General features: G+C 51.8%; 1 long non-coding RNA gene across 2 annotated transcripts; it reads right to left on the bottom strand.

Annotated features, from left to right (window-relative positions):
* Window positions 1–891: 891 nt before the first annotated feature.
* On the bottom strand, window positions 892–8896 carry LOC103585697. 2 transcript variants are annotated; one of them, XR_550095.1, is made up of 3 exons: window positions 8543–8896; window positions 3805–3935; window positions 892–2431 (listed from the first exon to the last, which is right to left on the bottom strand). It is a non-coding gene; the product is annotated as an uncharacterized LOC103585697 (long non-coding RNA). The 2 variants fall into 2 exon arrangements; XR_550094.1 differs by lacking the exon at window positions 8543–8896 and having other exon boundaries at window positions 3805–4756.
* Between the last annotated feature and the right edge of the window lie 2838 nt (window positions 8897–11734).

Below are 11734 nucleotides of genomic sequence, written 5' to 3'. Positions count from 1 at the left end.
TGCAAATAGGGCCTTTCAAAGCCCTGTCCACTTCTCCCACCTCTGCCAATCTGGGCCCGCCCCCAGCACAATTACACCTCTATTGGACCCTGGTGGATAGGGGCACCTCCCCGCTCACCTTGGCCCACTTCCCAGCCAAGGTTAGTGACCCTGGAGCCTCCAAAGGCCCCCTCTCCAAACTAGCAGCCCATGAGGGTGGAGGGGTAACATCTACCTGGAAGACAACAGCCCCGGGCCAGGCTCCTGGCTCTGCCCCTCACCTGCAAGGAGCTCTTGCAAACCAATCGACCTCTCTTCTGCATCTGTGAAAGGGAAATGATACCCACCTAAGCAAGACCCAGAGATACTAAGCCTGGCACTTAGTAGGCTTTTGATTAACAATAGTAGCCATGATGATGGTATGTGATTCCTAAGCCCCAAAATAGGCAATGGCAGAGGCTACCGGTGATTCTGGGATGCTCTTTCCTGCAACATCACCACCGTCCTCTTGGGCCTCCTCCCTCAAATTGGTTGATAGAAGTTAAGCTTATTATATTAAATAGCCTCTTTACATTTTTCCATCAAAGTATTTCATGAGCATGGAAAGATAATGGTACAGAAGAATGTATCCCTCCATCCCAATGCCTCAGAGTTAGCTTTCCAGAAACTACCCATATATAAGCATACTTATGGCTGACTTTTTTTTTTTTTTTTAAAGATGACCGGTAAGGGGATCTCAACCCTTGGCTTGGTGTTGTCAGCACCACGCTCAGCCATTGAGCAAACCGGCCATCCCTATATGGGATCCGAACCCGGGGCCTTGGTGTTATCAGCACCACACTCTACCGAGTGAGCCACGGGCTGGCCCCTTATGGCTGACTTTTAAATATACACAAATAAGATCATACTCTATTGCCTGTTCTGCAATTTATTCTATCACCCAATAATATACACTGACCAGCCTCACATAGAGAGATCTACCAGATTGATTTTTACTGCTGCATAGTATTCCACAGTATGGACTACAGCTTCCATTTCTTTACACTCTTAACAAGAAATACTCCAATGAACATCTCATACATACTTCTTTAGGAACTTTTACAAATATACCCACAGGGTAGTGCAATTTGTGACCAAGTATATGTGCCTTTTACATTTTGATATTGCCACATTTCAGAAAACATTGTACAGTTTACACTCCCTAACCAACAGCGTTTGAGAGTGTCTTAAAATAGATACCTGATGGTACAGAAAAGCACAAGAATAGCCAGCCAGTGTGATATAAGCCATAGAGGCACCCAAAGAGCCCACTGAGAATGGTATTGGACTAGCCTGTTGTCCTTAGGACAGTGCTCAGTAGTTTCCTCCTGTCCAGGCCAGTGCAGGCTGGTGTCCCAAGGGTGCCCTGAGTCAAAAGGGAGCGGGGCCCACTAGGGCACTGGGAGTGGAGCATGGATGGGGTTCTGCCTGAATGATTTCCTGCAGTCATTGTCTCTGCCCTGCCTGCTCTCCTTGGGGGGAGTTTATTCAGGGGCCTTTGGAGAGAGGGTTGGCAGTAAGAGGGTGTACAGTACTCACGAAAGGCACCCAGGAATGTGTCACAGGAGGGAGAGAAGTTGTGGGGGGAGGGGAACCCATCCCTGGGAGAGATTAGACGTCAAGAACCCCTGACTAATGAATAGAGAGTTTGCCCTTGAACCTCACTGGGCTTCGCCATTCTCAGGCACAGAACAAGAGCGGAGACACGTCTGAGCCCAGCTGCACAGGGATGGCGACGGTTCATCTCAGACACTTTGACAGCCTGGGCCTTTTCCCTGCATAGCTCAGATCTGCCTCCCAGCTCCCCTGGCAACAGCACAGCAGCATGGCTCCTGGGTCCAGGCCCTGCCTGCTGTGACAGGAGGAGGGAGGAAGAAGAGCACCAAGGGGAGGACAGCTGGGGAAGAGAGTCGTTAACTCCTAGAAGGCTGGAGTCCCTTGCTCTGGCAACTTCCCTGCATGCTGCCCTTGGTCCTTTGGGGGAAATACGGATGGTGAAGAGCTCCCATTTACCAGAGGCCTACCCAGAGTGTTCCATATAGCACCTCAGACTCAGGACGGGCCCGAAAATTTGTGACAAGGGCAGAGATGGTGAAGGAGGAGATGCCAGGCTAACAGGCCAAAGGGATGGGTTGGGGCACATTTCCCCAGGTCCCCTGCCAAATCTGAGATGGGCAGGATTGCCTGGGCCCTTGTCCTCCATCCTGGCTCCTACTGCTTCGGCCTCAGGACAATGGCTACTGTCCTCTCTTCCTGCTTGGCTTTTCCTCTTTCTGATGATCTCACATGTCGTGGGGCAGCTTGGCTCCGTATTCCAATTCTGTAACCTTGGCAAGGGCCTCAATTCCTCTGTCTCCATTTTCATAACAGCTGAAAAGAGGCTGTCCCATCACACTTCACTTCACAGGACAGTCTAGAGGTAAGAGAAATAATATGTGAGAAGCTTTGCACTCTGGGGAGGAAGGTGTCCTATAAATCTCATTCAGGTATTATTAGGGCTGAAACTAGGTATTTCTGCTCCCTGGGGAAGGAGGGGCGGCGGGCTGGGGGTAGGAGCTCATCCAAGGTTGTCTCAGAACCTCTCCAGGAAGGCACCTCAAAGGCAAGGGGTCAGGAAAGTCAAGGGTTTATGTCTGTGGCATTTGGAGCCGCTCCAACTGGGATAGGAGGTAAGAGAGGACAACTGTGTCATTTCAAGGTACTTTACCTGTATTATTTCTGTGCCTCACTGCAACTTTATGAGAAAGGTGTGGTTACCCTCATTTTAGAAATAAGGGGGTTAGGGCCGGCCCGGTGGCGCACTGCTACAGTGCGCCACTTGGGAGTGTGGCGGCGATCCCGCCGAGGGTTCTGATCCCACATACAGACCGGCCGCTCACTGGCTGAGCGAGGTGCGGGCGCAACACCGAGGGTTGCGATCTGTTGCCGGTCACGAAAAAAGACAAAAAGAAAAAAAAAAAAAAAAAGAAAGAAATAAGGGGGTTAGTTCATTAGCTCAGTTGGTTAGAGCTGATAACACCAAAGTCAAGGGTTCTATCCCTGCACCAAACAGCTGCCAAAAACAAAACAAGAAATAAGGAAACAGAGTCTCTGAGAGGTTAAGGGGCTGGCCCAAGATCACACCAGTCATACAAAAATCTGAGCCCACGTACACCTGACTCCATGGCCCCACTTGTCTCAGCTGTACCAGTGGCAGAGCTACCTGGCTGGGGGTACTGGAAAGAAGGGCCAGGTGCCAAGCAGTGTTATTTCCCCCATGGATTACTTCTCAGGTCTTGGAGCTTTTGAATCTAAAGGAGGTGGGATGGCCCAGGGAGGTGGAATGGCCCAGGGAGGTGGAATGAGGCAAGTCCCAAGGAGAACACTACAAACCCACCCTGAGGGCCACCTCAGCAAACAGAGCCACCAGGTCAAATATTGTTCAGAGCAAATAAAACTAGAAGAAAAGGTGAAGGAATCCAGATCAGAGGCTGGGAGCATGCCTAGCTAAGACTCATGCTCTCTGACCCAAGTTTTGCTCCAGGGCAGATCACTTCCGAGCCCCATGTATCTTTCCAACAGTGAGCTGGGTTATTATCTTGCAGCCTCTCGGTGAAGGTGCATCCCTGGGCAGCTCAAAGGGAACAAAACTGGCTGGGTTTCCTGTGAGCCACGGGGCTGTGTGCAGGTAACAGAGTAGAAAAGGCAGGAAGAACTTCCAGATTATAAAATGTAGGGGCTAAAAGGGACCTCAGACACTATCTTATCCAATGCCCCTTTTCCATGTCCAGAAGGGAGGTGGTTTACCTAAGACTGCTCAGTAGGAAGGTGGGCTGGAGTCCAAGTCTCTCACTTCCCGCAACCGTAGGTGTGGTTGTGTCTTCCTCTGCCCTTGTGACTTTACCAGGCCACCTTGGGACCTCAAAGGCAGAGATTACCTAACAAGGCAAAGAGAAAGGCCAGGTAAAAGAAGCCTATTGGTGAAGTGCACCATGTGTCCAGAGGTGGGAAGCCTGGGGCTGGGGCAGATGCTGCCTTGAGGCCTGACGCTTTCCTCAATTGTCAGAAGATGGCTCCCCACCACCCCAACACCACAGTCCCATCCTCTACAGCAAGACACTGTGGACTTGCTGATGGCCCTGCCCTGGCTGATGAAGAAAGAGAGGCATGAGGAGGTGGATCAGAGCATGGACAGGCCACCTAATCCTGGCCCACAATTCTTTTGAGAAGAACAGGAAGGAAGGAGGGGCAGCTCCAGGGGACATGAGGATGGCAAGGGCCCCTAAGAGAAGCTTGTCCCCACAAAGCCTAGTGGCAGGTCTGCAGCAAGCATGGGTCTGGAGCTGGAAAGGACCTCAGCTCACTGCCCTCCACTGCTGGGTCCTCTGCCAGGCCAGGCAGGGTGCCACATGCTAGGCAGATCTGACCTGCTCAGAATGCAAGAGAGATCCCAGGATCTTGCATCCTGTGACCTAGTCAGGAACTGCTCTTAAGGGACATCTGTGAGCTTGGTGATGAACAGACACATGATGAAGCAGAAAGGCACAAAGACAAATAAACTTATCTGAGTCCAGCTCTGCCCTCCTCCTCCAGCTGATGGTTTGGGCCAGCTGTCAATCTAACTGGTCAGTGTGTGGGCTGTACTAGTGTTTAAATATTCTGAATATCACCACTGTCCCCACCCCCCAAATCACAGCTATCTTAAATGACCTTGAGAAGTTCAACGCCTTCATATCTGCCCCATACCTAGGGAAAGGAAGAAGGAAATTGACTCCATCTAGTGTTTCCCATGTGCCTAACAGTCCTCACAGTAACTGCATAAGTAGCAATTATTATTCCCATTTTACAGATGAGGGTTCAGAGGCCCTGAGAAATTCAGGGGTCTACTTGCACAGTAATGGCAGAAGCAGAGCCCCAAGCAGGGCCTCTGCCCTCAGCATCTCCTCCTCTGTCCCTCATCTACAGCCAAGGTCCCAGGCCTGGGCTGCCCCCATCCTGCTGGGCCAGATGCCTCAGAACCACTTGGGCTTGCGTTCAGCATCCCTGCCTCAATTTCCTAACTCTCTGGGTTCTTTCAGGGCTGCTCAGTCCAAGCAGGGAGGCATACTACCCAGCATACTTGCTTAGCTAGCTGTAGGATAAATCCTCACCCCCGACCAGCCACCCTGGCAACATTTTCCTGGCTGACCAGGGAAATAAATACCTGCAACTTACAGAGGCTCCTTCTAACTGCATTGGTAGACAGGATTTGGGCGCTAGGGTAAGGGTGGGGGTAGCTACCAAACAAAATACAGCCATGCAGAAAAGGCTGGAAAGCCTTAATCTTGGGAACTTTCCTCCTGAGGAACAAAGAGCAAGGTGACGCCTGACTGAGTGCGGGGCCTGTGCCCCAGCCCTCCACTGGGCACCACCGTGCTGGGCCCAGCCTAGCCAGGCCACTGCCTTGGGAGGGGGAACCGCGCTTGGAATGTGATTCCCTGGCTTTACGTGATGCTCCATTAGCAGAGTGCGACTCCCAAGATCCCCTGTCACCTTCTAAAGCCTCTGCCAGCCCGCCCTCCAGCACCACAATGATCACCAGATTAAGGAGCTCAGAGCTACAGCTGAGGCGGCTAAAACGTGGGAGGGAGGAGTCGGGAGGGGCCCGGCAGGCAGTGGGCCACTGTCCCAAGACCTTGCCTGCCATGATTCTTGTCCCCCACCCCTACTGTGGGCACCTCTCACCACATTCCAATCCTGCCATGAAGCTCTAACCTCGACACTCGTACACTCTTTTCTTCATTGAGCTTTGGACTTCACCTCTAGATACCAAGCTTGAGTAAGGAGCAACCAGGGAGATAGGGCAAGAGGTAGGAAAAGAAGGGAAAAGGCAGCCAAGATGGAAGGAGCGAGCGCATTGGGAAGCAGACTGAAGCAGTGATATAAGGGGAGGAAGGTGGTGCTGGAGGGAAGGCCCAGGGCCTCCCCTGTGTGGCCACCTGGGGTTAATCCCAGAGGCTCCCTGAGGGTCCGTCTGGCCAGCTGCCCAGCTCTAGAGCAAGGTATACTCCACAATACCTCTGGAGAGAGTGGGAGGGAGCCCCAGAGGAGGGGAGGCTGGCAAAGAAGGGAAAAGAGAGAGAATCTGGGCATTCAAAGCTTTTCCCTAAGACCCCAGCATTTCCCGATCCAAAAGCAGCCCAACTCATTTAAAACACAAACACAGTAAATGAAATTCCCTTCTGTCTGCACAGGGTTACCAGGACTGCAGAAAATGTGAAGGACTTAGTTTATCTGTGATAAAGACCCAGCAGGAAGGAACTGGAAGTTCTGGCACAGGACCTTTTGGACTGTGAGTAGTCCCAGGTCTGGGCTTTCAATTAACCCATGAGCTGTGTGCAATGAGAAGGCAGGGCCAGTGGGGCTGAGCAGGGGAAAGGCCAGAGAAGGGCTTCAAAGCCAGATACCCTGGCCACCAAATCCTGAGACCTCTAAACCTACCCCCCCCCCCCCCCCCAGGGGAAAGGCCAGAGAAGGGCTTCAAAGCCAGATACCCTGGCCACCAAATCCTGAGACCTCTAAACCTACCCCCCCCCCCACCTCCCATGATTATTGTGAGGGGCTGTGGAGAGGTGGACACTCTGAAGGCATGACCCAGGAAGCTGTCTGGAGGCCCAGCTCAACAGGCATCCAGCCCCTTCTCAGTCCTGTCCCCCACCCTAGGGCCTGCAGGGGGCGACCAGGACATAGGGCCCTGGCCAACAGCTGCTCTCCCTCTAGCTTCTCCTTTGCCGCCCCTGCCAAACTCCTTTCTGCTTGGCCAGGGCCTGCTTCCCACCACTGCAGGGTAGGGTGGGAGGAGAAGGGCTCAAGCTGGGGAGGAGGCTTCTGTGAGGACCTGAAAAGACAGGTTCTGCCTGCTTCTGCTCCTCCTGCTCTAAAAACACAGCCCCACACTTGCATATCAACAGGCATGAAATCCTTCCTGCAACAGCCCCCTTTATCCCCAGCCAGAATTCATTGGTCCCATTCCTGTCATTGTGTTAAATCAGAGAGAGCTAAATCAACACAGATTTGAAATGATCAGGATTGATCGTTATCACCATCACGGACTTCCTAAGCTAGAAGGGAACCAAGAGGGGCCGGCCCGTGGCTCACTCAGCAGAGTGCGGTGCTGATAACACCAAGGCCATGGGTTCGGATCCCATATAGGGATGGCCGGTTAGCTCACTGGGTGAGCGTGGTGCTGACAACACCAAGTCAAGGGTTAAGATCCCCTTACCGGTCATCTTTAAAAAAAAAAGAAGGGAACCAAGAGATTCCTGAAGTTCAATTCACTCATCTTGCCAATGAGAGAGCTGAGATTCAGGGCAGAGGACTTGGCCAGCCCGAGGTCACACAGCAAACCAGGGGCAAGGACATGCCTCTCATGTCCTGTCTATCAGACCCCTTTCCTTTCAGGGCCAGGCCTCTTCAAGGACCTAAAGAGGGCTTTTCCATCATATCTCAAACAAGATCCTGGCCCAACTATGGGCGGCAGGGGTCTAGGGCCAGGGGAGGCCGTAATGCGATAAGCAGACTGGCCATCTGGCTCAGGAACGGAGAAGAGCCCAGACTGGCCGCTTCTGCTGCCCGGTCCCGAGGGGCCCTGTGTCGTGAGAGACAGACTGCCAGATGGACAGGCACTGGCCTGGTCTGGGTGGAAGCCAGTGAGTTCCCTGTAGTCAGAGCTGACCAACTTTCAGATGTGGAGGGGGCGCAGGGAGCAAAGCCAGGCTCCCCAAAGGTCAGAGACAGAACAACAGGATGGGGGACCTGAGATTCCTCACCCAGGCTCACAGCCTGGCTCCCCAGGTAGGCCCAGCCCCACTCAGCTCCACAGACCCCAGTCCACTGGCCGGCCACAAACAGGGCTTCCTCCCGGAGAAAGGCAAACACATCTCCCCTGGCACCTTCTCAGACATGCATGCAAAACTAATTAACATGGGGAGACATGCGAGCAGCCGGCCAGCTCCACACCCTCGAGTCCATGCAAACAAGGCGAGCCCTTGTCCAGGGGACGTGCACAAAGCTCTGTTGCTAATTTAGGCATCTGTCTCTGTCTGGTCTGGTCCTCCTGCCTGTGCTGGGGTTTTTCCCAGCCCCTTGGACAATGCTGGGAACAGGCCCGCCGATCCCTTATTCAAATCACACCCCGGACAATAAGCTCATTGTGCAGGCCACAGAAAAGGGGATGCTGGGGGGTGGCAGTGTGTAACAGGGCATCGGGGAGTGGGGGGTGTGAAGAAAATGGAAACCAGGAAAGTGTTTACTAACACAGCCCCTGCAGCTGCCTTTGGTCCTTTTCTCCTCCCCCTGCCTGGCCGAGAGCTGGGAAGAAGTCCTGGGACTCTGAGGTGGGGGGCTCAAGAGTAGCTTAAGGACCTTGTGTCCACTGGCCCAGCAGATGCAAACTGCTCAAACCGTCTTGCTGCCCTCTCCCACCTTCACCAGTCTATAGCTCCCTCTGCATGTCCAAGGCCAGGCATATTGTTTATAGGATGGTTTAGATTTTTTTGTTTCTTACTTCAGGCTTAGCAGTGTAACGTGCAGACCCCAACTGCAGAAGAGGAGAAGGGCTGTGGGGAGAGGTGCTGGAGGCTTTGTGGGATGGGACCTGCTGTCTCAGCCATTGTCTTCAGGCAACGTTTCATTTTCTCTTCCTTCCCAGCTAATAAATTAGAGAGGAGACGGTGAGCTGCAAAGGGACAGGCTCCCCACGGACGGCGGCCAGTCTAGTCTGTGAGCTCATGGCAGATGGGGCTCACCCGGCCTGGCGGCTGCTCACACACCTGGTTAGCCACTCCCATGTAGCCCCATACAATGAGCAGCATGAAAAAAAATCCTATATATATAAGTACATACATGTGTGTGTGTGTGTGTGTGTGTGTATGGATATATATATAAATCTCCTGAGGTCCCTGAGAGGGAGAGCTGGGGCTTTGAAATGCCCTCCCTCTAACCAACTCTAACCAATACTCCCCGCCCCCCTCCCCAGCTCCTTGTTGCACTGAGTGCGCCTAGACAGGCTGACATAAACAGACACACACAGCCTGACACTGACACGCAGACACAAAAAGAAACACACACACCCAGAGGCAGCCCCAGACACGCACACTGACAATGGTGTAATGAATGCAGGATGGCGACTGCATTCAGTCAAAAGCCCACACCGCTGGCCGCCCAGCACCAGGGTGGCTGAAAGGTTATGGAGAGGCTGTGAGCCAGCTCTCTGAACAACCTCCTCCCCACTCTGTCTCCCAGGACCACTGCTGGCTACACAGGAGGTAAAGTAAAATATCATTTGGGGCATCCAGATGGAAGCAAATGCCTCCTGAGACAGAAAAGTTCGGAACTAGTCTCAGCCCTTAGGATTGGCCAAACTGTTTGGTGATTTATTTTTTAAAAAATAATGAATGAAATGGTGCTCAAATGTCATCTTAATTGTCCTGGATTTTGAGACAATGTCCTGAGGTTGGGGCAAAGTGGAGTCTTGCTGGGGTAGTTTTTCCTTGCAGTACAATCCACAGGTTGGAGTGATTTCTTCCTGCTGTGAAAATAATTCTGAGAAGGATATCACAGGATGAAGAGCAACACAAATGGTTAAAATCTCAGAGACTCTTTAAAATGTGTTTCTGGGGATCCCTCTCCACTGTCCCAGAAAATGGAAATGTATTTAGGTTGAGCCATATGAAATTACTAATATCTGACTGTTCTTGATCAACAAAAAGAAATTTCATATGGGTCAACTTAATAGGCAGGTGTTTCCAAGAACAACGGGGGGCATTTTCCCTTTTTGATGTCCTCTCCAAACTGGGTTATTTTCTTCCCAAAGGAAAAAAAAAATAATAGTAACCAAGACCCGATTCTACCTGGGACAATCCACCTACAGCCACATAAATACATCACACAGAGAGGGTGGAGCAGCTGCTGGCAAGAACTGTAAATGCACACACGTGGCCTGTGACCAGTGGACTGGGACCCGCCTTTGGACTTTTGGCCTCGGGGCTCTTGCTTCTCTTTTCTCTGTCTTCTGACTCTGGAGCGTGTCCTGGAAGGGACAGAAGGAACATGAGAGGGAGAACAGAGTGGGAAACAGGACAGCTGTGCACTGGGCTTCTCCAGCACAGCAGTCTGTGCACACACCCTGCCCTGGAAAAAGCATCTCTCAGGCAGCCTTGTGACAAAAGCACGTGTTGTCAACTGGCTCCCGTATTTAAATCCAAGGCCAACGTCTGTGCATGTGCTATTTATGCAGTAACCCACCTCCAGGAGATCCAAGCAAGGGAAGCCAGAAGGGAGCCAGGGCTGCCCAGTGTAGGGAAGGCCAGCATCTAGACATTCATTCGTCCCGTTGCTCACTGTTGCAGAACTCAGAGCTCACTGCATCCTCCTGAAAAATCACCCTCACCAATCTCTCTGAGGTTTCTTAGCGGAGGCAGTAGGGTCAGCACTGCTCTGTACCTCACTGCCTGCTTCTCACCTGTCCGTGGAGGGAAGACTACTCCATGAGTGCTCATCTTGCTCACCAGCAGCAGCCAGCTAGCCCATATGGAAGCTGACGGGAAGATGCTTCCTGAGTCTTCTAGTGCCCAAGGACCTGGGGCTCCATTCAAAGACATGGAACTACCTTCCATGAAGCCAGAAGTGGCACAGCCCTCCTACATCCTTGACTAATGCTATGTAATTTCTACGAGTTTTATCCTTCTAACACAGACACATGAACGTCAGTAACAATGCCACCAAAGTAGTAATAATAAAATGAAACCTATTTGCCCTTCCTGCTCCTGGACGGCAAGTAAGAGAAGGACAGAGCCTTCAGTCTGGGATTTAGGGCTGGTGAATTCAATTGCTGGGCTCAGCCCCAACCCAGGAGTTACACAGATGACCCTTCAAAACTCTGGCTATGTGGGAAGGCAGCTGGGTGCCCACCATTGCTAACTTATACGCAGGCTCACCTGCCAAGAACTGCACTCAGGATCCAGCCTAAGTAGAACCAGGACAGAACTCTAGTCTTGTTGCTCCAAATAACACCTGATTTCTTCTGAGGAGAAATCTTCTGTACATGAGTTCATCCAGATGCAATTTACTATTTGATGGCATTTAAATGTTTCCTACTAATCTCACACGTAAATCTCAAGAGGTTACTACTATTCTGATGCTTAAGATCAAAGTTGTTTTTTGAATGAAGAGAGGGAAACTGAGATGTCACGGTTCTGTATCTTAGATGATAGCTTAAGGTCACCATGGGCAAAGCATAAAATGGCCTCTTACCCTGTTCTCCCAGCCTCTTGGGGCATGGAGGGGGGGCAGGGAAACCAAGAAGCCACAAAGTGATGATACTGTCATACCCCCAGTGGCTGCTACTCCAGCACCCCCCTCCCCTCAGCCTGGCCTTACTGTTCTGGATGGCTATACAAAATTTCATATCACACAAGCAAAAGTGCTGGGGCAGGGACTGTGGTTTCCTTCTCTGTATCCTCAAGGCCTTGCCCAGAGCCTGACACGTAAAGAGTGGTCAAAAAATGCTGAATGAATAAATGAATGTGGTAGAAAAAATGCACTGTGGCATGGGAAGAATTCCAATTCCTGAGCTTCACAGTTCCCTTGCAAACTGAGAAATGGCTCCATGGCATAGCCCTGGAGCTGCTAAAGTACAGGCTGAGTACTGTAAGAGGTGAAGGGCACAGGGTAGGTGTGGCTGCTCAGCTCGGGCTGG

Source organism: Galeopterus variegatus, unplaced genomic scaffold (assembly GCF_000696425.1).
Source record: "Galeopterus variegatus unplaced genomic scaffold, G_variegatus-3.0.2 Scaffold266, whole genome shotgun sequence".
NCBI lineage: Eukaryota > Metazoa > Chordata > Mammalia > Dermoptera > Cynocephalidae > Galeopterus > Galeopterus variegatus.
The sequence above is the reverse complement of the archived record's forward strand: the minus strand, read 5'-3'. Positions and strand labels throughout refer to the sequence as shown.